The sequence below is a fragment of the Pinus tabuliformis genome, chromosome X, assembly GCF_031772625.1.
Source record: "Pinus tabuliformis cultivar Carrire ecotype Pingquan chromosome X, CPIR1, whole genome shotgun sequence".
NCBI classification, from domain to species: Eukaryota; Viridiplantae; Streptophyta; class Pinopsida; order Pinales; family Pinaceae; genus Pinus; species Pinus tabuliformis.
In genome coordinates this window covers 1445626412-1445639834 of record NC_142308.1, presented here as the reverse complement: position 1 = coordinate 1445639834, position 13423 = coordinate 1445626412, and positions in this window count along the sequence as shown.

Sequence of the window (13423 nt, the reverse complement as noted above, 5' to 3'; positions counted from 1 at the left end):
ACTTGGGCATGCCCTTGACTAAAAGAAGAGACTGACCCACTTTGTTGTAGATGTTATTTTTGACAGTGTTTTCATTCCTACCATGCATAGGTAAACTATATAGGTATTTGAGGTTATATTTTATTCGTTATAAGAGGTAATTCAGGAGTATCTTTATCTAGTTAGGGAGAAACCTGGCAGGGTTGTTGCTCCTGCTGATAACTATTATGCTGCGTTTTATTTTTATTTTTTTAGTGATAGATCCTTCTATTAAATCTCCAAGCACACATTGTCACCCATGGACATATCCACTTATTTTAGGATGGATGAGATGATGACCAAGCATTTTGAGAGGACTCTTATTTTTGTAGATGAGAGGATTTCTATGAGGTGAGACGAGTTCTCTCACATATATTGAAGGAGGAACTATACCATTTTATGACACCACTCATCTCCATGCCATAGTAGTAGATCTCTATTGTACCATGGGAGAAATGATAAAGTATTCAGCTTTACAGAATTAGTTTATCAGGGATGAAGAATGCAGATGTGGGATTTGTAATTTTATTACGAAAAAAATGTTTTTGCGACAGAGACAAATCAATGATTTCATGAACCTGTGTAGAAACTAGTTCAAAAATCACCTGGAAATACTCAAGCATAGATTTTGAAAGGCAATGATGCAATTGGAGAGTTCTATTTTGCTGCCTTGAAAAATAACTATCAATATGGGGGGACAAAGATGATCCATATAGGAAAGAATTGTAGGAGTAGGATTGTTTCTAAATTATATCTATAGGAAATTCAGGGGACTACTACAGAGAATTAGTGTAGGTGCAACCACATTATCATAATGCAAGTAATTTTTCATAGTGTGATTTGATGCTCATCGGTGACCAGGAAGCTGCAAATACTTATCGTTACATTAATGTGCAATTGAGTTACATTCTTAATTCTCTAATTTCATTTTGATAGTACTTCTTGTGTTCTTGTCTCTCTTAATTTCATTGTAGTAGGATTGGAATGGATTAAAAACTCAAGCATATCATTGAGTCAAATAGACAACCAAATGTCACTATATTTCATTGTGCATACTCTTTGTTTCTGATAAAATTAGAAGTAACTAATATGACGTATGCACACACAACAAATCCTAGCATGCATCATGAATCCCCCTCCAATTCCATTTTCGATGCTGACATTTTATTTTCTTTGTTTATACAAGTCATCTAGCCACATAGTGGCCACTATCGAATATTGAGATATATGTCATATAAGTATTTTATAGTCTACTTTATTTTATATTCAAGTATTCATCGTCTTTCATGTCGTATACTCTGGATTTATCTTCTTTAATTTTCAGGAGAGCAACTCAATATTGACGGTAAGAAGCAACAATTAAGGAAAGAGGAGAACAATAACACTGGAGCGACAAATGAAAAATGAGAGAGAGAATAGAATCTATCTAGTGATACCCTTAGAGCTAATATGTTAGGCCCCTATACTACTACTGTAACACCTTATTGTTATTAGTACAACCCCCTTATTATATTTAACATTATATTATGACCCCTCAGACTCCTATATATATAAAGGAGGTCATGTCATTTGTATCATCCAATAGTTGTTCATTTGTGTAATATAAAGGAGGTTTCCCCCTCGAAGAGGCTTATTTCTAAGGTGTTCATCTATGTTTTCTATCTTTTTGTCAGTTGGTTTCATAACACAATATCTTGCATAACACACACTCATAGAAACTGATGGTCAAGCCTTTAGAGTTATGGAATTCACTTGCAATGCTTTGGAAACATAGTAATAATTTTTTGAAATGATGAAACAATATTTCATATGTAAATTGTAGTCCAACCCGTATTAAGTTGGAAACTCATATTGTAATACTTGCTATTTTATATAATCAAATTGACATGGTTGAAATTATTTTTATTTGCACTTGATATTATTTAGTCTTGTAATTAACATATGTAACATTGTGTTATCATATTAGATAAACATGCACATTGCATAACATTTTCTTCTAATTTAGTCGCAAAATCATAGTAATTAATTTATGGTGATTAATAATAAGAACATAAAATCAATATAAAACTACTAAATTAGTAGTTTATATTAATTAATGATGAACATGAATAAATGAAATGAATAGAAACTACTAAATCAGTCGTTTATATAATGAATATGAAAATACCAAAAAAAGTTAAATGGCTACTGCAAATGATAAATTTTTTTATTATTAAATGATGACAAATGATGACTAATTTTTTTATATATACGACTATTAGTAGCTAATTTACAACATCTTATAACATGACTAAAATTTATTCATATTTCTTTGGTCATTAATTGGTTTTCTCGAGGATTCATGTATTAATATATTTTGTTATATATTTGGTCATTAATTGCGACAATTAATGACTTAACCAATGAAAAATTAATAACTAAATTTATGTCTAAATATACAGCTAGATGGTAAAATTGAGGAATGTCCTCCTGGGAATATTCCTGCAACTACTAGTACGTTGTCCCATCCTTTGATCTCAACTGGGTCTCTTTTTGAACTGACATGCATGAGTTATTTATGAGAGAATATTTAGTTATCTTAAGTACACTAATTGCATGCATACATGCATTGACTAACTGAAATCATAATCAGTTCCACAAACTGTTGGAACTAATCTAAGTAGACTTAACTCAGTTAAATAAGCTAACTAATTTCAACTGAAAGTTTAACTCATCCTGATCTCCTTAATTAAGGGATAACTTGCTCAATCAAAGGGATAATTGTTGCATGTCTTCACATAGACTTCATGTTTGATTTTATCTAACTAATTAAGTCAATATGAATTAACTAATTATTTTACAAATAGCTGCTGAGATCAAATTTGAATTTTGATTCTCAATTTTAATTTAGGGACTAATTAAGATTGCAATGTATTTCGAAATGCTATCTATATCAATTCTATTTTTAGTATTTCTATTTTTAGGATTTCTTGTTGTTATATTCAACATTAATGATTGTGATAGACAATGGCCAAGTAAGCATTTTGCATGTCCTTATTGTATAGATCAGGTCACTCCTCCCTAACTTCTCTAGGGTCAGAATGCATGAAAGTTTATTTTTTCTTTTCAGCATTTTTTTAGTTGTTGATTGTTGGTGTAATGGACTCTACCATGCTCAAATTAAAAGGGCTCAAGTGATGCAAGAAAATTTTCTGGTAGGATGAAAATGATAGACCATCCTCAAACTGTGTTACATGAAATTAAAATTTCTTGGAATCATGAACATAAATTTATTTCTTTTTCATCCTTAGATTCTGTTCTCAATGCCTAGAGTTTTAAACCATGTTACTATATTTTAAGTAGAATATACTTAGATCCATTAAACCTTACAACTCTCCAAATCTTAGGTTAATTTCAGCTAAAAATAAGGAACCTGAATGACTTTTGCAATTTAGATTCAATCTTACAGATAATGATTAAAAATGGAAGAACTCAAGCGTCTGATTACTTTTACCCACCCATCAATTTCGAAGACCTTTGGTATTATTTTTAACCTCAACAGAGAGAGTAGAAGAAGAGGAGGAGCCTGGATGAGGTGGACCTTAGCCTACTTGATACTTTTCAAAACATGGGCATGCGCTTGACTAGAAGAAGAGATTGACCAACCTTGTTGTAGATGTTATTTTTTACAGTGCTTTCATTCCTACCATGCATAGGTAGACCCTATAGGTAGTTGAGGTTATCTTTTATTCGTTATAAGAGGTAATTGAGGAGTATCTTTATCTAGTTAAGAAGTAGCTTGGCAGTGTTGCTGCTTCTGCTGATAACTATTATGTTGCATTTTATTTTTATTTTTTTAGTGATATCGCCTTCTATTAAATATCCAAGCACACTTTGTCACCCATGGAAATATCCACTTATTTCAGGATGGACGAGATGGAGACCAAGCATTTCAAGAGGACTCTTATCTTTGTAGATGAGAGGAGTTTTGTGAGCTTAGTGGAGTTCTTTGACATATATTGAAGGATGAACTATACCATTTTATGACACCAATCATCTCCATGCCATAGTAGTGGATCTCTATTGTACCAAGGGACAAATGATAAATTATTCCACTTTAAAGCAATAATATGTCAGGGATGAAGAATGCAGATGTGGGATTTATAATTTTATTGTGAAAAGAGGATTTTACGATGGAGACAAATCAAGGATTTTATTAACCTGAGTAGAGACTGATTCAACAATCACCTGGAAATACTCAAGCATTGTTTTGAAAGGCAATGATGCAATTGGAGAGTTCTATTCTGTTGCCTTGAAAAATAACTATCAATAGGGGGACAAAGCTGATCCATATAGGGAAGAATTGCAGGAGTAGGATTGTTTCTAAAATTATATCTATAGGCAAGTCAGGGGACTCCTACAGAGGAATAATGCAGGTGCAGCCAAATTATCATAATGCAAGGAATTTTTCATAGTGTGATTTGATGCTCATCGATGACCAGGAAGTTGCAAATACTTACAATTACATTAAGATACAATTGAGTTGCATTCTAAAGTCTCTAATTTCATTTATTGATAGTACTTATTGTGTTCTTGTCTCTCTTAATTTCATTGTGGTAGGATAGGAAAGGGTTAAAAAATCAAGCATATCATTGAGTCAAATAGACACCTAAATGTCACTACATTTCATTGTGCATACTCTTTGTTTCTAGTACAATTAGAAGTAAGCAAGATGATGTGTGCACACACAACAAATCCTAGCATTCATGATGAATCCCCCCCAAATTCCATTTTCTATGGTGACATTTTATTTTCTTTGTTTATATAGGTCATCTAGTCACATAGTGGCCACTATCGAATATTGAGGTATATTTCATATAAATATTTTATAGTCTACTTTATTTTATATTCAAATATTCATCGTCTTTCATGTCTTATACTCTACATTATCTCTTCTTTCATTTTCATGAGAGGAACTCAATATTGACGGTAAGAGGCAAAAATTGAACAAAAAGGAGAACAATAACACTGGAGCGACAAATGAAAAATAAGAGAGAGAGGAGAATCTATCTAGTGATACCCTTAGCACCAATATCTTTCATAAGACACACTCATAGAGACTAATGGTCAAGCCTTTAGAGTTGGGGAATTCACTTGCAATGCTTTGGAAACATAGTAATAATGTTTTGAAATGTTGAAACAATATTTCATGTGTAAATTGTAGTCCATCCCATATTAAGTTGGAAATTCATATTGTAATACTTGATATTTTATATAATAAAATTTATATGGTTGAAATTATTTTTATTTGAACTTGATATTATTTAGTCTTGTAATTAACATATGTAACTTTGTGTTATCATATTAGATAAACATGCACATTGTATAACATTTTCTTAAAATTTAGTCGCAAAATCGTACTAATTAATTTGTAGTGATTAATAATAAACACATAAATAAATATAAAACTACTAGATTAGTAATTTATATTAATTAATGATGAACATGAATAAATGAAATGAATAGAAACTACTAAAGCAGTCATTTATATAATGAATATGAAAATACCATAAAAAGATAAATGACTACTACAAATGATAAATTTCTTATTATTAAATGATGACTAAATTTTATATATATATATATATATCTATATATATATATATATATATAACTATTAGTAGCTAATTTACAACATCTTATAACATGAATAAAATTTAGTCATATTTCTTTGGTCATTAATTGGTTTTAAATGATGACTAAAATTTGCATATATATGACTATTAGTAGCTAATTTACAGTATCTTGTAACATGACCAAAGTTTTGGTCATATTTCTTTGGTCATTAATTAGTTTTCTCAAGGATTCATATAACAATATATTTTGTTATATATTTGGTCATTAATTGTGATAATTAATAACTAAACCAATGAAAAATTAATAACCAAATTTATGACTAAATATACAACTAGATGGTAAAATTTAGAAATATCCTCATGGGAATATTCCTGCACCTGATAGTACACTGTCCTCATAGCAATATTCCTGCAACTGATAGTACATTGTCCCATCCTTTGATCTCTTTGGGTCTCTTTCTGAACTGACGTGCATGAATTATTTATGAGATAATATCTAGTTATCTAGAGTACACTAGTTGCGTGCATGCATGCATTGATTAAATGAGCTCACAATCAGTTCCACAAACTGTTGGAACTAATCTAACTAGACTTAATTCAGTTAACTAAGCTAACTAATTTCAACTCAAAGTACAACTCATCCTGATCTCTTTAATTAAGGGATAACTTCCTCAATCAAAGAGATAATTGTTGCATGTCTTCACATAGACTTCATGTTTGATTTTCTCTAACTAATTAACTCAAGATGAATTAATTAATTATTTTACAAACAACTGAGGAGATCAAATTCGAATTTTTATTCTCAATTTTAATTTAGGGTCTAATTAAAATTGGAATGTATTTCGAAACGCTATTTATAGCAATGCTATTTTTATAATTTCTATTTTTATCATTTCTTGTTGCTATTTTCAACATTAATTATTATGATATACAATGCACAAGTAAGAATTTTGCATGTCCTTACTGTACAGATCAGTTCTCTCCTCCCTAACTTTTATAGGGTCAGAATGCGTGAAATTTTATTTTTTCTTTTCACCATTTTTTTAATGGTTGATTGTTTGTGTAAAGGACTCTACCATACCCAAATTAAAAGGGCTCAAGTGATGCAAGAAAATTTTCTGGTAAGATGAAAATGCTAGACCTTCCTCAAATTTTGTTACATGAAATTAAAACTTCTTATAATCGTGAACATAAAATATTTACTTTTTCATCCTTAGATTCTAATCTCAACGCCTACAGTTTTAAACCATGTTACTATATTTTAAGTAGAATATACTTAGATCCATTAAACCTTACACCTCTTCAAAGCTTAGGTTAATTTCAGCTAAAAATATGGAACCTGAATGAATTTTGCAATTTAGATTCAATTCTTACAGAAAATGATTAAAAATGGAAGAACTCAATGGTCTGATAACTTTTACCTACCCATCAATTTCGAAGAACTTTCGTATTATTTTGAACATAAATAGGGAGAGTAGAAGAAGAAGAGGAGCCTACATGAGGTGGACCCTAACCTGCTTGATACTTTTCAAAACTTGGGCATGCCCTTGAATAGAAGAATAGATTTACCAACTTTGTTGTACATGTTATTTTCGATAGTGTTTTCATTCCTACCATGCATATGTAAACTATATAGGTAGTTGAGGTTATCTTTTATTCGTTATAAGAGGTAATTCAGGAGTATCTTTATCTAGTTAGGAAGAAACCTGGTAGGGTTGTTGCTCCTGTTGATAACTATTACGCTACATTTTATTTTTATTTTTTTAGTGATATATCCTTCTATTAAATCTCCAAGCACACTTTGTCACCCATGGACATATCCACTTATTTTAGGATGGATGAGATGATGACCAAGCATTTTGAGAGGACTCATATTTTTGTAGATGAGACGAGTTCTATGAGGTGAGACGAGTTCTCTCACATATATTGAAGGATGAAGTATACCATTTTATGACACCAATCATCTCCATGCCACAATAATGGATCTCTATTGTACCAATGGAGAAATGATATAGTATTCCACTTTAAAGAATTAGTTTGTCAGGGACAAAGAATGAAGATGTGGGATTTATAATTTTATTATCAAAAAAAGGTTTTTACGATGGAGACAAATCAAGGATTTCATGAACCTGAGTAGAGACTACTTCAAAAATCACCTGGAAATACTCAAGCATAGATTTTGAAAGGCAATGATGCAATTGGAGAGTTATATTTTGTTGCCTTGAAAAATAACTATCAATATGGGGGGACAAAGATGATCCATATAGGAAAGAATTGTAGGAGTAGGATTGTTTCTAAAATTATATCTATAGGCAAGTCAGGGGACTACTACAGAGCATTAGTGTAGGTGCAACCACATTATCATAATGCAAGTAATTTTTCATAGTGTGATTTGATGCTCATCGGTGACCAGGAAGGTGCAAATACTTATCGTTACATTAAGGTACAATTGACTTACATTCTTAATTCTATAATTTCATTTATTGATAGTACTTCTTGTGTTCTTGTCTCTCTTAATTCATTGTGGTAGGATTGGAATGGATTAAAAACTCAAGCATATCATTGAGTCAAATAGACACCCAAATGTCACTACATTTTATTGTGCATCCTCTTTGTTTTTGATACAAATAGAAGTAACTAATATGACGTATACACACACAACAAATCCTAGCATTTATGATGAATACCCCTCCAATTCTATTTTCGATGCTGACATTTTATTTTCTTTGTTTATACAGGTCATCTAGCCACATAGTGGCCACTATCAAATATTGAGATATATGTCATATAAGTATTTTATAGTCTACTTTATTTTATATTCAAGTATTCATCATCTTTCATGTCTTATACTCTGGATTGTATGTTCTTTCATTTTCAGGAGAGGAACTCAATATTGACAGTAAGAAGCAACAATTAAAGAAAGAGGAGAACAATAAAACTGGAGCGACAAATAAAAAATGAAAGAGAGAAGAGAATCTATCTAGTGATACCCTTAGAGCTAATATGTTAGGCCCCTATACTACTACTGTAACACCTTATTATTTTTAGTACAACCCCCTTATTATATTTAAAATTATATTATGACCCCTCACACTCCTATATATATAAAGGAAGTCTTGTCATTTGTATCATCCAATAATTGTTCATTTGTGTAATATAAAGGAGGTTTCCCCCTTGAAGAGGCTTATTTCTAAGGCGTTCATCGATGTTTCCTATCTTTTTATGAGTTGGTTTCATAACACAATATCTTGCATAAGACACACTCATAGAAACTGATGGTCAAGCCTTTAGAGTTGGGGAATTCACTTGCAATGCTTTGGAAACATAGTAATAATGTTTTGAAATGATGAAAAAATATTTCATATGAAAATTTTAGTCCAACCAATATTAAGTTGGAAACTCATATTGTAATACTTGCTATTTTATATAATCAAATTTACATGGTTGAAATTATTTTTATTTGCACTTGATATTATTTAGTCTTGTAATTAACATATGTAATGTTGCGTTATCATATTAGATAAACATGCACATTGCATAACATTTTCTTAGAATTTAGTCACAAAATCATACTAATTAATTTATGGTGATTAATAATAAGCACATAAAATCAATATAAAACTACTAAATTAGTAGTTTATATTAATTATTGATGAACATGAATAAATGAAATGAATAGAAACTACTAAATCAGTCACTTATATAATGAATATGAAAGTACCAAAAAAAGATAAATGACTACTGGAAATGATAAATTTTTTATTATTAAATGATGACTAAATTTTTTATATATACGACTATTAGAATCTAATTTACAACATCTTATAACATGACTGAAATTTAGTCATATTTCTTTGGTCATTAATTGGTTTTGAATGATGACTAAAATTTGCATATATATAGCTATTAGTAGCTAATTTACAGTATCTTGTAACACGACCAAAGTTTTGGTCATATTTCTTTGGTCATTACTTGGTTTTCTTGAGGATTCATATAGCAATATATTTTGTTGTATATTTGGCCATTAATTGCGACGATTAATGACTAAACCAAAGAAAAATTAATAACCAAATTTATGACTAAATATACTACTAGATGGTAACATTGATGAATATCCTCATGGGAATATCTCTGAAACTGATAGTACATTGTCCCATCCTTTGATCTCAACTGGGTCTGTTTCTGAACTGACATTCATGAGTTATTTATGAGAGAATATTCAGTTATCTGAAGTACACTAGTTGCATGCATGCATGCATTGACTAACTGAACTCACAATTAGTTCCACAAACCTTTGGAACTAATCTAACTAGAATTAACTCAGTTAATTGAGCTAACTAATTTCAACTCAAAGTACAACTCATCCTGATCTCCTTAATTCAGGGATAACTTAATCAATTAAAGGGATAACTTTTGCATGTCTTCACTGTTGGCTAGTTGAATTGTTTATGAATTAAACATTCAAGTACCACATTAATTGTCAACCAGGGAAAGTCTTTTTATTCCAAAGGCTACTGCGTACTGTATGTACTCAAAATCTAAAAGCATTGAAAAGTTGTAGTATACGTGATTCTTACGCTATGTTATTACAGTACTTGTTAAAGTAAAGGCAATTAATTAAAACTACAAATCTGGAAAGCGAAATGATGGATGCTCTGTTGGCAGAGGATCAGGACCCTATCCTCCAGATGGGGACGTTCAACACCTGCCCCTGTAATCAGATTTACTAATGCACACTGCACTCTCATTCACCGGTGAGGAACAAACTCAAGTGATTAATGAAACAGAGTACTAGCAAAACAAAGAATACCAGAGGTAATGCTATCAAATCCAAGCAGAGTACCAGAAAGAAACTATTGCACACTTACACACTTGACAAGAAAGTAAATGGGCGAATCTTGTGAGGAAGGTGGGCCCAGTCCCTCTCACAAGATTCCCCAGGGAAACGAAGACTAGATTAAGTGCTCAAAACAGTTTTATATTCATCTGCCAAAAAGATTAAATACAATAGAGTCCAGACTTGCTAATGTTCTCAGAATCTCTTCTTACAAACTGACCATAGACACTGACTAATCCCTTTCTCATGTAGATGTCTCCTCTTTATAGAGGAGACATCTATTACAATAAAGAATTACAGCCCATTCAGTTAACCCATCTTATCAAAAATAAGCAATTCAGAACGATGTTACAACAGTATGATAATACATTCTTTCTTGAGTTCTAGCTGTTACACAGCGGGTAACTGACTTCGACCGTCTTCTCGGGATCTTCATATTCCTTTGCCATTTCCCCATGCTGTTCCTGATTTAGGCCATGCTGACTGTGTTCTTCTTGCTTTAGATCTCTGCTTGATTATGCCACGTCAAGGTTCTTTAAATAGTTTCCATCTGTTATTCGCAGTTGTTACAAAATAGCTTGCTTTAGGTGATTGCTGTTGCTGACTGTAGCAACTACGGAGTTGCTGCTTCTGGTGTTGCAGCAACTGCGTAGTTGTTGTTTCTGGTGTTACAGCAACTGCGTAGTTGTTGTTTTTGGTGTTACAGCAACTATACATTATAATTCCTGCAAGCTTAAGGCAATTACTTGACAATTTAGTCAGCGTTTCCAAGGATAAGTATAAAGATATTCACGAATATGAAATAAACAATTAAACATAGATATGTGGGCGGTTACTTCATACCTTGGGGTCATTATGTCATTGTAAAATAAAATCTTTCAACTTATGACTGCAAAAGGATAATAATACGGCAAAAGATAAGGTCAAAAATAGGTCAATTATGAGTCCCAACATCCCCCCCAACTGAAGAGATTGCATGTCCCCATGCAATGGCTACTCTGAGTCTGAGTCGGAGAACTGGGACGAACAATGCAGATTACTAAGACAATAGCTGTAGGGAGTAGCATCAAACTTGTCTCTGAAACCACAAACAGTTCGTATATGCTTCCATGCTGCTGCCTCTTCTCTGTTAGAAAGTCCAAACTGGCCCTTATACTGATCACCAGACAACCATAAAAGTGGGAACTTAAATTTATAACCCATCCAATTTTCAGCACAACGCTGCATGCATTCAACATACTGAGGTACCCTTGAAAGTGCTACTTGCAGATTTGATGGGTTATACGGGTGATATTCCTTCCTTTCTGCGGGGCAGTTATCCCAAAACAGTTTATTTGCTTTAACAGCCAAGGATGCTTTGGTCTTTACATACTGCTGACAGTCTGTTAGGACCTTTGTTTGCAGCCTCATAACATGATCCTTCATATCAGAATTGCTTATCATTTTTAAGTGTTGTGAAATGAAAGTGGCAGCGTTCTGTGGTTCAGCTCGAATCCACAGAAGACAATTCTGTTCGTTTTGGAGGCCTGAGACATAGGCATTCTGCCAGGTAAGTTGATTAGCCAAAAAGGAGATGAAGGCTCTCAATTGTATGTCACCAACTACAGGTATCATATTCATGTTCGTTTCTTCAGACACGGCCTCATTATGGAGGTACAATTCACATAGCAGGTTTTGGTCGCTTTTGGGTGCCTCTGCAAAGGTCTGCATAAACTGATCTGCTGTGACCACTTGATGAGGCCTCCCCTCTTTGATAGCCTTCAGCCGAATGAATGCAAGTCTTTCCCTTAAAAATGTAGCATAGTTAAAAGAGGGTTTCCTTGTGGCAAGCATTCTTTGACATAACTCAAACATCTGGGACATTCTGTGTTTCAGTTCCTTGATTTCTTTATACTGGGCCCTACATTGTTCCAGTGCTTCCCAGTTCTTATAAGCATGATCAAACCATGTCCCCTTTTGTTGTTCGAATGCTTTGCCTTGAGACTGCTGATATTCTCTCCACCATCTACCTTTTAATTCCTGAAAACTTTCTGTTTCTATACATGCATCACTAACAGTGGGGAGCTCTGTTTGCATACAGGCATCAATCATGGTCATCTGCTCTATTGAAGTGGGTTGGGATGATCCAGCATCTCTCTCTTCATTTCTGACCAGAGTTTCTTCCTCCTGTTGGACTAATCCATTTCGCTCCAAATTGGTTTTGGTGGACCGGGGTGAATCTGTTTCTTTTTCTTCATCTGCTCCTTGCTTCTTGCTAGGCGAATTCAATTCTTCTTTATTCCCTTCTGAAACTATTTGCTCTTCTTCTATAATAGTCTGGGCAGGCCGTGATGAATCTGTGTCTTTTTCTTCCTCCTCCATAATAGTCTGGGCAGGCCGTGATGAGTCTGTGTCTTTTTCTTCCTCCTCCATAATGCTCTGGGTATGCCGAGGTGAATCTGTACCTTTATCCTCATTTTCTTCTATATCTTTTTCTTGTTCCCTAACACTTTCAGTGTTTCTTTCTTCATTTCCTGGTTCTTGTGTAGCTTCTTCTTGCATAGCAGATTGGGTAGGCCGGGGTGAGTCCTTGTTTTCTTCTTTCTTTTCTTCCTGCATAGTGTCGGGAAGCTCCTCTGTTTGTTCCTGTGCAGTCTCTAAGGAACTTACTGGTTCTTGTGTGTCAGTAAGCTCCTGGTCTTGTGCAGTTTCAGATGAACTCACTGGTTCTTGTGTGTCAGTAAGTTCTTGATCTTGGTCCTGCATGTTCTCTGGATGACCTGTTGGTTCTTGTGTAGCAACAGGTCTCTCTGACTGCACTTCTTCTGAAGATCCTGTTGGTTCTTGTGTAACAACAGGTTTCTCTGTCTGCACTTCCTCTGAAGATCCTGTTGGTTCTTGTGTAGCAACAGGTCTTTCTGTCTGCACTTCCTCTGAAGATCCTGTTGGTTCTTGTGTAGCAACAGGTCTTTCT